This window comes from Equus przewalskii, chromosome 4, assembly GCF_037783145.1.
Source record: "Equus przewalskii isolate Varuska chromosome 4, EquPr2, whole genome shotgun sequence".
NCBI lineage: Eukaryota > Metazoa > Chordata > Mammalia > Perissodactyla > Equidae > Equus > Equus przewalskii.
This window is the reverse complement of record NC_091834.1, coordinates 69,646,905-69,659,474: the sequence shown is the minus strand read 5'-3', so window position 1 is coordinate 69,659,474 and position 12,570 is coordinate 69,646,905. Positions and strand designations below refer to the sequence as shown.

General features: G+C 41.4%; 1 protein-coding gene across 7 annotated transcripts in view; it reads left to right on the top strand.

The window, feature by feature from the left end:
* The first annotated feature begins 3,090 nt into the window (after positions 1 to 3,090).
* IMMP2L (inner mitochondrial membrane peptidase subunit 2) overlaps positions 3,091 to 12,570 on the top strand; it is an 848,424-nt gene continuing 838,944 nt past the window's right edge. Inside the window, exons 1-2 of one of the 7 annotated variants that reach the window (XM_070617586.1) lie at positions 3,091 to 3,205; positions 3,714 to 3,786. The gene's annotated coding sequence lies outside the window, so the exon portion shown is untranslated. Of the gene's footprint in view, positions 3,391 to 3,713; positions 3,787 to 12,570 lie in introns of all 7 variants that reach the window. The other 6 variants (XM_070617584.1, XM_070617589.1, XM_070617583.1 and 3 more) reach the window with 6 other exon arrangements.

Here is a 12,570-nt window from a genome sequence, read left to right as displayed (position 1 = left end):
AATAAATAAAACTATAATTGCTTGTTTTACTTTTATTTTAAACTCATTTTAAAATTATTTATATAAAAGGAGACACGCATTCATTGTAAGTACACTTAAAATTGGGTTAATAACTATATACCATGTTTCATTTTTCCAGATGGCACAATTTATATTCAAAATTTCCCAGAAAGTTTGAAATGAGGGATATAAATGAAATCTCAAATGTTTTCATGTATATTCAAATAAGAATATCAGTTTCATCGGAGTTGCTACAGTAAAAGCTTTGAACAAACTTTCAGAATTGAGATGGTTTGATGCGAGCTGTCAGATTTGAGTTGTAGCTTGGAACAAGTGAAGGGCTGTAACTTCAGGTGTTGGCAGACTCTGCTGTGGGAACGCATGATATTCAAACAAAAGAAACGCAAAATGCTCTTTGGCAGCAGTTCTCAAAGTGAGGTCTGAGGATCCTCGAGGTTACTAAGACTTTTTTAGGGAGTTCGCAAGATCTTCCCTTTTTCAACTGAATTTGTACGAGGACTGATTTTCTTCAAATCTTAGCTGTAACAACACGTCTCAACAGAGTAAATGCAGAAGCAGAATATGAGAATCCAGCTGTCTCTGTAAAGCCTGATATTAAAGAGATTTGCAAAAATGTAAAAAAAGGCCACTTTTCCCACACATTTTTTAAAAAAACAGTCATTATTCAAAAAATGTTCTTTATAGTAACAGGTAACAGGGTTTATTATTTTAAAAATGACTTGATAAACACATGTCTAGAATTTTTCTCAGTTTTAATTTTTAACACAGTAAATAGGGTCATATATAACTCATACAAACAAAAGCTCTTTAAAGTCTTCAATCACTGGGGCCGCCCCGTGGCCGAGTGGTTAAGTTCGAGTGCTCTGCTTGTGTGGCCCAGGGTTTTGCTGGTTTGGGTCACAGGTGTGGACATGGCACTGCTTGGCAGGCTACGGTGAGGCGGCATCCCACATGCCACTGCCAGAGGCACTCACAACTAGAATATATAGCTATGTACTGGGGGGTTTTGGGGAGAAGAGAAAAAAAAAAAGATTGGCAACAGTTAGCTCAGGTGCCAATCTCTAAAAAAAAAGTCTTCAATCATTTTTAAGAATGTAAAGAGATCTTGAGACCAGAAAGTCTGAAAACCTCTATGATACCTTGCACTATCTGTTTACTAATTGTAAGTATGTATGTATGGGAATAGATTTGAAATATAAATATATTGACAGAATTTGTACACAATTATTTCAAGTTAACTTTGCTTAAATATCTCCCTGAATATTAGACATGAAGTGTAACCATAATTTAATTTTTACCTTAGGCGTATATGACTCATTTTCTCTCTGTGACATCAATGCCACATAAAGGGCTCCTCCAATATAAGGATACTACTCATCATATTTCAACTCCACACATAAAGCCAAATATGCAATTTAGAATTTAATTGAGGATTGGAAGAAAATGAGACATTCAGAGGCTTTACCCCAGCTTCTTTTTTTAACATACTACTTGTTTTAGAGCAGTTTTAGGTTTACAGAAAACTGAGCAGAAAGTACAGAGTTCTCATACATCCCCTGACCCCAAACTTGAATGGCTTCTCCAAGTATCCCAGCAGGAAAGAGGTACATTTGTAACAGCTGATGAACCGGCATTGACCATCATTATCACCCATAGTCTGTAGTTTACATCAGGGTTTACTCCTGGTGTTGTACATTGTATGAAGTTTGACAAAGGTATAATGACATGTATTGCCCTGACAGTATCATACAGAATATTTTCACTGCCCTAAAAATCCTCTGTGCTCCTCCTATTCTCTCCCTCCTCCCTAACTCCTGGCAACCAGAGATCTTTTTACTGTCTCCATTCTTTTGTCTTTTCCAGCATGTAATATAGTTGGAATCATACAGTATTTAGCCTTTTCAGATGACCTCAGCTTTTTTTTTTAAGTACATTTGATGAATCTTAGTGACAAAGTCAGGTCAGACTTAATAACTCTTTTTGTGTGTTTATTCACTTTCCATTATAATAAAATCCACACATACCTGTCTTTGTTGTTTATCTTTGAACATTCCATTCTAGACTGTCAGCTACAAGTGGCCAGGAACTCCATCTATTTAATGTGGGGGTCACAGTGCCAATAGAGCTCAGTCCAATTTACACATAGGTCTCCACTGCTATTTGATGAGAGTGGTCCTCTCAGCTAAGTGCTCTTGGATTTAAATCCTTAAGCATTGGCAGAAAAAAGCTTACCCTACAGTAATTATTTCAGTGACAAATAAAAAAAAAGTATAAAACTGGCACTTATCCCTTTCACAGGAGAGCAATTTTATTCTCCTTAGAAGACTCAAGGAGTTCTAGTTATCAGGTCATTTAAGTCTCTGAGTAGATTCTTAAAACTTTAGAATTAATTTTGAACCGAAAGCACCAGAGCATCTGGAATTTACATTTGTATTAAACGATTTGAAAATGCACTGAGTAGTTTGTCAGTATCCAGAAGGACAATAAAGACAGACATAATAAGGGATATAATTGAGGGAAGGGTAAAAAAAAGAAGAGAGAGAAGAGTATTTAATATATGTTCGGTAGTTCTAGGTTCCACTTTCTTCGTAGGCTGTAATAACCCCGTTAAGAGTTTATACCATTTGAAGGCAAAAGCTTAGGTATCAAATTCCAGTTTCTCCAAAGTAAACCATCTGTTCTGGATTATTCCTTTTGGCTTGCCTAGAGGCAGAAAAGTTGAATAGTTTTCCTTTGGGCACCTTAGTAGAAAAAGCTCAGTGAGGAGGAGTCCAGAGGGGAGAGAGCTAGTAAGGCTCTTTGACACTATAGGTGTGCCTGAAAGTAACTGTTGAGTCTCGTTTCCTGACCTGTAAAACAAGGGGAGGGGCTGAAGACACAGCTTCATAGATTTTCAGCTCTTTGCTGCCCTCTCAGCTATTAGTACGGTCCTGTGCTTGAGTAAGTGCTCAATGAATGACTGCTCGCTGAAAGAGCGTTATTTTTGATTCGTTGCAAATCCGGGCCAGATTTTGGATCCAACCCGGTCGGGCACTCGGGGTGGGGGTGGGGGGGGCCCGCGGGGCGAGCGAGGAGGCGGAGCTTCGCGCGGCTCCCGCGCGGTGGGGGGCGCGGGGGCGGAGCGTGCCGCCGACAGAGGGCGGGGCCCTGGCGGGGACTTCCCCCGGGCTGAGCTGCGCAGCGGGTGCGGAGGGCGGGCGCTGGGCGGCGGGTTGGGGGCTCTGAGAGGGTGGGCTGACGGGCGGCGCCGACGCGTGGAGGTCCTCGGGGTTCGGGCCCCTTCCCCGGGAATTGGCCCCTGGCGGGGCGGGTGTTGCCGGGAGGCGGAGGGCTGCTCGGCCGCGAGTGCCGTGGTGATCGCCGGCATGTGTGCGTGCGCGTGTTTATCTGAGGCCCCGTGCGGCGCCCCTGCCTCTTCCTTGGGCTAACTCGGGTTGGAAAGCGGCGCCTAGCGACAGCGACGCCTAGCCCGGAGCGACCCACTCATCCCCGCCGAGCAGGCACCCCCAGATCGCGCCCTCTCCTCGTCCCCCACAAAGGGGACCACTCCGACCCCCAGCCCTGGCCGTGAGGGAGCGCTGTGGGGACGCGCCGCCTTCCGCCTGGAAGCCTTGGGCAGGTGGTGGGAGTGCATAAGGCTTGAATATCAGGATTTTAAAGCACGTGTCTGTCTCTATCATTTTTACTTTTAGGGCTTTGGCCAAATTGGGCGAGGGCACAAAATAACCACTTACCCCTTCTCACCGAGGAAGAACGGGAGAAAGGGTAAGTAAGGAATGATCAGGGGTGGAAGGATCTAGGACTGTCCTGAGAGAGAGTAAGGGAGAGAACGTCTACATCCAGAGCTGCCCCTGGGGGATCTCGGGGCCAAGTTGTACCTTTTCATCAGGAACCTGAGGCCCTCCTTCAAGGGTCACAGGCTCCAAGCCCAAGAGTTTTTTCAGGTTTACAGAGTGTAGAGTTGGCTGGGAGTTTGAAAGCATGGCTTAGATCCCTTTTGGCCACTTGACCTGACAGGAAACTGTAGTTACCCTTTGGTCCTGTAGTTGTCTGCCTCAGGTCCATAGCTCTTAGCTGGCTTTGACTAATCCCTGAGGCTGTAGTATGGGAGAAGCCTGATCCTGTTTGATAATCCTGCTTGATAATTTACGGGAATCCCTCTCAAGAATCTTTATATTTTAAAAGGGGACTCTTGTAAAAATCCTTTAGGACCCCAAAGCATAAAGTTAACAGCAGTATCACAAGTGTTGAATTGAAGTTATTTTGGGATCTTTTTTCAAGTTTATAGAGGAGGGTGTTTTGAGGGGGAGAAATTACCAGGCTGGGCCTTTCTCTCTTGACTTTCGATTGGATACCCCCTCACCAGCATTGTATCCACTTCTGAAAAAAGTTACCAAATAGCACTTTGAAGTCCTTGGAGGTTTGTTGTGGTTTTCATTGTGGTCTCTTTTAATGGATCTTCTCTGAGACTTTGCCATCACTCCACAAAAACACCGCTTCTCCCTCCCCTCATCTTGGTGACGTGAAGCACAGCTCCTCTCAGAAGGTTGGGAATTCCTTATGCATCCTGTATGGCACATATAAACAAACTTTTTTTTTATTATTAAAATTCAGGTTAGCCACAAGCAAGAACGTGGTAAACTCCATTCTTGGATGGAAAACTAGAATTGCCCTCCATGGCATCTTGACGTTGGCCGCCTGTGCCCTGAACCCTCTTTCTTACTAGTTTGTGCTCAAGTGGCAGATGATCACATAATTTACTTTGTGAAAAACCAGAAAATAGTTGTTTATTGATGATGGGTTCATTCACTGATTCAATGGATTTTTATCTTTTCCTACCAAAGTGCTGAGCACCTTGATATAAGTAGGATGGTGAGAATGATGAGACTTTGTTGGAGATGGCCATTTTGGGGCAGGCCTTTTACCAGTTTTCTGCGGATTTTCTGAATAGTTAAGTGTTAATGTACAAGACCTTCCCTGTATTACTCCTCTTAGTGGTTTGCAGGTCTCTATGGTGTTGTGGGAGAACAGTGTTGTTTTTCTGCCTTCCTGGTACTTTCAGTAACAAGCTTTCAAGGATGATTGACCATGGTGATTTGTGTCCTGTAATGAATAGTGTTAGAGTCATTTTCCAGTGTAACACGTGTATTGTACCAGTGTAATAATTAGATGAGGATAATTTTTTGAATTGTTTCATAAAAATGACCTAAGATTAGAAAGCATGGAGAATATTGGGGATGATGCGTTCAGGAAAATAAATACTAAAGTAGGCCGTTCATGGGTTTCTGTACGTTTAACCTCATTTTTTAATCAAAGTGAAAAAGGGTGTCTTTTTCTGGTTATAAAGGTTATATAAAGTGAAAAAAAGTTATTTAAAATTAAAATTTGCAAGGATTTAAAAGGTAGAAAGTGAGTCTCAATGAAGTCATTCTCAGAGGACCACTGTCAACAATTTGTGTTCATTTCTTCAACTTTTTGTTGTATGTGTGTATGTTACTGTTTGGTAAAATTGTAAATTTCTGACTTTTACTTCCATATTCTTGGCTATTTACCCCCACTCCTCATTTGCACCCCAAATCCTCATGTAGAAGTAGCATGCCTTTTATGCTGTTTTAGACGTGGGCTTGATCCTGGCTCTTATTTTATTAGCTCTTCCACTTTGGGCCAGTTAAAACTCTGCTCCTTAACTTCTTATCTGTCAAAATAGAACAATGAGTATATTAAAAGAATGTGTAAAGAACTGTTTGGCATATAGATACTGTTAATGTCCCTCCTGTTCATCTGTCAGGTCACCCATCACTTTCTTTTGATCTTCCTTGTGATTGTGGAGAGCAATTTACTACTAAACTTTCGTAAAGGTGCTAAGCCTCTTGGGTATTGGCATTTTCACACTCATCACCTGTTATATCTGATCCTAGAATTTCTAGGGCAAGGGCTCACACCTGATGTGGCTTGAATTCCCCGTCAGATTATTCCACAGCCCTGCCTAAAGAGTGTCAGCCTGAAAAGTGAGGGGAAAGAGTTTTTATAATGTGTTTAAAAAGCTCTGATACTGTTCCCAAAGTGAGAAAGACATATTACCACATTTAGCAGGGTGCTTAAACTTAGGATTTCTATTTCAGAAATATCTGTGGTTTATAAGAATTACAATAAAAATGCTGATGCTTCATGTCCAAACTGTCATGATTTTGCCAAGTTGTAGGTTTAATATGCAGCTAAGCTGTGTATTTAGTGTATCTTAATACTGCTCTGGAAGCCAAGAAAGACAAGTTCACAGACATCTGATTTCACACCAGACATCTGGTTTTACTTTGCTAAGGAGTATGTTTTGTCAGTAGATTATAAGCATATCAGCTGTGCTGCTGTAGTTTATGGCATTTCTATCTTAAGCTCTGGTCTGTAGGGTTTAGTATGATTTATTCTAAGGGTGGCATACTGTAAATGAGTGCCTGGTCAGATAAGCACATTTCCCACAGGTGTCTTCTAGTGTCATTGTTCTTACAACTTAATAAAGCAGAATTGTTTCTATTCTTGGTGATTTTTTGTGGAAGAAAATATTCTTAAAGAAAAGCCTCACTTAAGAACCCACTGTATTCCAAAAATTCATTTTCAAGTTCATTTTTGTTTGTAATGTTGAACAATGTGCTTATAGGAATAAAATAAATAGCGTTTAGATTTCCAGGTCAGGACCCCAAAGCTTTTATAACCCATCGTCTGCTTATTATGGATTACTGGTACTGTAGACTCTAACCAACATTTATAATAGTGTTTTAGAGACTAATGTATTCTGGGTTCCAACCTGGAATGGCTGGGCCACATTCATCTCCATTTTGAGGTGGTGAAGGGTGTAGAAATAGGAGGCTGTCATTCCCGGGTTCTGGGGCAGGCTTTCTCATTGCCTAGCTGTGTGGCCTTGGACACAGATTCCTCATGCAAAATGGGGTAATTACTCATGATTACTGTGAGATTTAGTGAGTGTTTGTAAAGTAGCACAATATCTAATACAAAATAGGTCCTCAGTAAATATTTTTCTTTTCTTTCCTCTACGTCCTGGCCACAAGAATAAAGACTCCCTGTTTTTCTTACACCCCAGACTAACTCACTGGCCAGGACTGGTGACTCCAACCAGGGAGAATTCCCCATGGGATCTGGGACTTGGTAATGGAACTGGGAAAATAGTATGGAGAATAAGGGCAAAGGGGAGGAGTGGTGAACTGAGAGAAGAAAGTGCCATCTTTTGCTCAGTCCATGGACTTCGGTCCATGATTTACTTGACTCATAGAATGAACCACCTTTATCTCTGGGCTTTCTGTCGATCTTTTGTCAGTTGCTCCATTGGAGACTCTTATCTCCGTATTGCCTGCTTAGTCCAGTAAGTTTTTTTCTTTGTTACCTTGATACTTGAATAACCATATATTTCTGTTCTTTTTTAATGGGTGGGACTTAATAATAGATATCTGCACTTCCTTAAGATCTGGATTTTTTCTATGCTCAAAGTCTAGTTGATCTTCTTGCCCTGTAGTTGGCCTACAGTTCATTAATTAAAAAATTTTTTTTTACCATATGCTATGTTCGTTGAACTAGTGCTGAAGATATAAAGATTAAAAATCACTGTCCTTGAGCAAGGAGCTTATAGTCTAGTAGGACAGTAGACATCTTGACCAACAGTTCAAATATTGTGTGCTGTTTGTTGTAATGGAGATATGTATGGGTGCAAAGGAAGCTTAGCAGAAGCTGTTGATCCATGACGGGAATGCCAGGGAAGGGTTTTAGCAGTGGTTGTGTTTGAGCTGAGACTTGAAAACTGAGTAGGAGTGGGGAGTTTGGTAAGTAGCAGAGAAGATTTCCAGATGGAGCTAATAGCATGAGTATTTATATGGCGTTATGAGAGCACAGTGTGTTCTGGAAACTAAACGTAGGTCTGTTATGTTACAGTGTGAAGGGCAAAGTCAAGAGTAAAAGGAGATGAAACTGGATAGCTAAGTCAGGGCATGCTTCCTAACCTGTTTGTGGTAGTGAGCTACTGAAGAATTGTGAGTGATGTGAAAGATCATTGTGACAGCAGTGTGTTTGGTAGATTGGGGGTGAGGTGGGGTGGGGAGTGGGGATGTAGCAAGATTGGAAGTCAGAGTGGACAGTGCAATTAGTATGCATAAAGGAAGTTTGAGATCAGACAAGGGTGGAAGTAGTGGGTATAGAAAAATGAGAATGTTTAGGAAAAATATTTAGGAGGAAGGAGAATTGGTTGATTTTTGTGACTACTTGAATATGAAAGGAATGAGAGAGCGAGGGCACTAGAATGACTCCCAGGTTTCTGGTTAGTGAGAGGGAAAAGAGAAGAGGAAGCAGGTCTGAGGGGGAAGATGACACGTTCAGGTTGGACATGTGTTTAATGTGCTTGTAGGGTGTATCATTGGCAAGATGGAGGCATCTAGAAGGCAGTTGGATATAGGATCCTGGAGCATCACAAGAGTTGTGTAGCCTGTTGATCCAGATTTCTGAGTGCTTACTTTATGAAGAGTAGTTGAAGGCATGGATGAGGATCAAAGTGCTTGGAGGAACTGCATAGAAAAAGAAGAGAAAAGGGCTAAGAGTAAGTCTTAGAGAATATTGCAGTTAAAGGGACAAAGCAAGAAAAAGAATGATGAAAGGATGCTGAAGGGGAGTGGCCAGAGTGGCTGGGAGAAAAGAGAAAATGAAACTTTTCATGCCAATGGCAGAATTTCAAAAAATAGAAGTTTACGTTTAAAATTTAATGCTATGAATCATCAGGTATGATCAAGCTTATAAAGTGCTTGTTTGAAGGTTTCATTGGAGTGGTGGGAGCTAAACTCAACTGCTTGGAGTGAAGGAGTGACTAGGAGATGAGGAAGTGAGGACAGAGTAGATGTGTTTGGGTCCCTCTTCAGACATGTGGCCTTGGTTAGTCTTCAGTCTAGAAATTTAAAAGCTCTCTAAGGGATTCTACTATGTGCCTGAGGATGAGAAACAGTGCTGCAGACTTCTTTTTTTGAGGGGAGAGACGATATGTGTTTATGCCAAGAGGAAGGAGCCCTGTAGAAAGGGAGATGTTGAAAATGCAATTGCCTGTAATCTCTGCTCTTTGATTCATATTGTCTTGGGGATGAAAATCACATTGTTTGCCTAATTCTCCTTTTTAAAAAATTCTTACCTGACCCCATCCTTGATTATCCTATTTTTTTTTTTTCCATTCATACTACTCTTTCCTGGCCTCTGGCCTCCTTTCCACTGATGTCTTGCTCTCATCACATCTGGCCTTTTTGCATACATTGTTCTCAAACCTAATCCAGTAGTGGGAAAAAAGTCTCCTTTCTTTTATTAGAAGTTGAAAAATTTCAAAGGAGTGTCTGCTAGGAGGCTAAGAGGGAAATAACCATATGAAACATAAAAAAAATCATTCTATTTAGCAAACACTTTTTAATATCTGCTGTCTTCAAGGCCCTGAATACAAAGATATATCAGATGAGAAGGATGAATAAGATAGGGATCCTGCCTTTAAGAAGCCCTCAGGCCAGTGAGAGAAATGGGTGTGTAAATAAATGCCTTGTGCAATATGTGCTGTTACAGAGATAGAGATCAAGATAAGATGGATGCAAAAAAATGGACTTTATTATTTTGTGTGATCCTGAAGGCTTTACAGAGGAGGTGATGCTTGAGTTAAAGCTTGCAGTGGAGTTAAGGTATGGCGTCATGAGGTTCAAGGAGTGGAATCAGAGCAATAAATTATTCCTTGGTGGCCCTGTGATAGCAGCAGAGTGGGTTTGAGTTTCCCATCTCCTCTTCCTTCTTGTTCTGCTTGGTTTATTGCAAAGTATCTTTGTCTCTGGAGGAGCTCTTAGGGGATAAGGATGTTTCACCTTACATATCCGTAGTTTCTCCCTTTGTGGTATAAACTTCCTGTGAATTTACCATCACTGGTTTATTATATATTAGATGGCTGAAACAGACCAGAACCATTAAATCAGAATTTCTAGAGGATGATGTCCAGGTACAGACAGTTTTCAAAGCACCCTAGGTGTTCTAATGGCATTCAGGGTAGAGAACCACTGGGCTGAAACATGATGTAGAAGAAAAGTCTGGAATTTGGAACTAAAAAATTGTAGGTTGGATTCTTGTGATTCTTTTTAATAACTACGTGCCCCTGGTTAAATTACCTAGACTTCTGTAAGCCCCAGCATCTTTTGGAAAATGGGGATGGTAGTATACCTGTCCTACCTATCTTGTAAGATTGTGTGGGTCTGAAGAGGTGATTGTGGGAAGGAACAGTACATGTGGTTGTAACAATGAAATGTTCTGTTGACTTTCTCCGGGAGTAGACAGGCTAGGAGCCAGGCACCTTGCTGTGCAAGATAGTAACCATTTTATGGACGGGGTTTTAAGATTTCACCATCATGAGCATCTTCATAATGTATTTTACTACATTTGCGTAATGCTAGAAAGTTGAAGACTTAAGACAAAAAAGCAAATCCTTAAAGAAATAATCAGCAGTTGAGCATTTTTAGTCTGACGTATTAATTCTGTTTAAAATTGTAGAAATGTTTATTGTGATCAAGATTGTAAAGTATATAAATATGCTTAATATCAATAATGTAATTGTTTAGCATTAAAATGCTATAAATATGTTAGGTTTTTATTTTTAAAATCTGTACATTGAAAAAACAGAAATTTTCCAGAGAATAGTAAAAACTCTACAAAGTACCATGAAGCACCATGAATTCAATTACGTTGCAGGTCCCATCATGTCTGTTAAGTATGCAGGGACATGTCCTGTGTCTCGCTACTGTGGCAAGCCTGGTGTGTTAGTGCTGGTCATGTAGTCATATGGAAAGGTACTTCCTGATGGTATTGTAACTCATTTTACTTGAGAAGTGGTATTGTTTAGTGAGAAGGAAAATGAACCTTAAGGCCAGAGACTGGATTCCAGACCTGGTTTATCTACCCATTCCTATATGATAGTAGGAGCCTTAGTTCTCTGTTGCTTTGCAACATATTAAAAATTTAGTGGCTAAAAACAACAATAATTGTTTATTATCTCATGGTTGCTGTGGGTCACAAATTTAGGTGATCCTGGCTCAGGGTCTCATGAGGTTGCTGTCAGATGCCAGCTGGAGATGCAGTTATTAGAGGGTATGCCTGGGGCTAAAAGATTCACTTCCAAAGTTGCCTACTCACATGCTGGCAAGTTGGTACTGGCAAGTTGGTTGCTCTCCATGAGCAGCTTTCCCTGGGGCTGTCCTCATTCTGGCTTGCCCAGAGTGAGATACAAGAGACCCAGGTGGAAACTGGAGCGCCTTTTATGACCTATCGTTGGGCACAACACACCATCATTTTCAATGTCTTCTATTGGTCTCACAGGCCAGCCCTGATTTGCTGAAGGAGGGGACTACCCAAGGATATGAGGCAAAGATCCTTGGGGACCATCTCAGGGGGGTTGGCTACCAGAGAGGATAACAACATCTACCTGACATAGGAGAGCTTTGAGTTTCAATTAAGAATTTTTGTGAACATCCTTTGTAAACATTAAAGCAGCATACATATTTTTCAAGGTTTTCATCCCTTCTGCTGTAGACGTAGTACAACTAAAGGGAGGAAATTATAAACAAGAAAAGTAACAGCAGCAAGAACCTGTTGGTCACCTGAGTAATAACCTTAGGTTTCATCCTAGCCATCTATCTCCTTCATGAAATCTCTGAATGTCTGTTCTTTGTACCTCTCTCTTGGCACTTGCTCTGCCTCGCCTGGATTATAGTTGTTTGTGAACTTGTCTTACCCTGCGTTAGATTGGAAACTTCTTAAGATAGGGGGTATGTCGTACTCTTTTCACTGTCCCCTTGCACCTTGAACCTAGTGCTTGGTAATTCATTGGTGCTTAATCCGTGTTGCTGAACTGAATGGGATCGCTGGTGGAACTCCAGCCTTTGTGCCTCCCCTGAAATTTCAGATGCATAATGTCGTTTTTTGCTCAGGTGATGGTGGTGGCTCCCTACCATCACCTACCATCATAGGGATTCTGAGTTCCTAATTTGCCAGTGGGCCCTCAGTTTTTCCTAAATGACTCAGATGCTTGAATCTGTCAGGTGCTTCACCTGCCCTCCTCAATGATGACCAAAGCAAGCCAGTAAACAAGCACTCATACCCCACAGTCATTCTGTGTGACTATTTCAAAATCTCATTGACCTCCTGCTCAGCTTGGTAACTTGTAGCATATTGTTGACTTCTTAGATTAGGAATACCCAGAAGGGGGCTGGCCCCATGGCCGAGTGGTTAAAGTTCCACACACTTTGCTTGGCGGCCCAGATTCGAGGGTTTGAATCCTGGGTGTGGACCTACTCAATTCGTCAGCCATGCTGTGGAGGAATCCCACATACAAAATAGAGGAAGCTTGGCACAGATGTTAGCTTAGGGCTAATCTTCCTCAAGCAAAAAAAAAAAAAGGAAAAGGAGGAGGCTTAGCAACAGATGTTGGCTCAGGGCTAATCTTCCTCACCAAAAAAAAGTAAAGAATAGCCAGAATATAAAAGTGTGTGT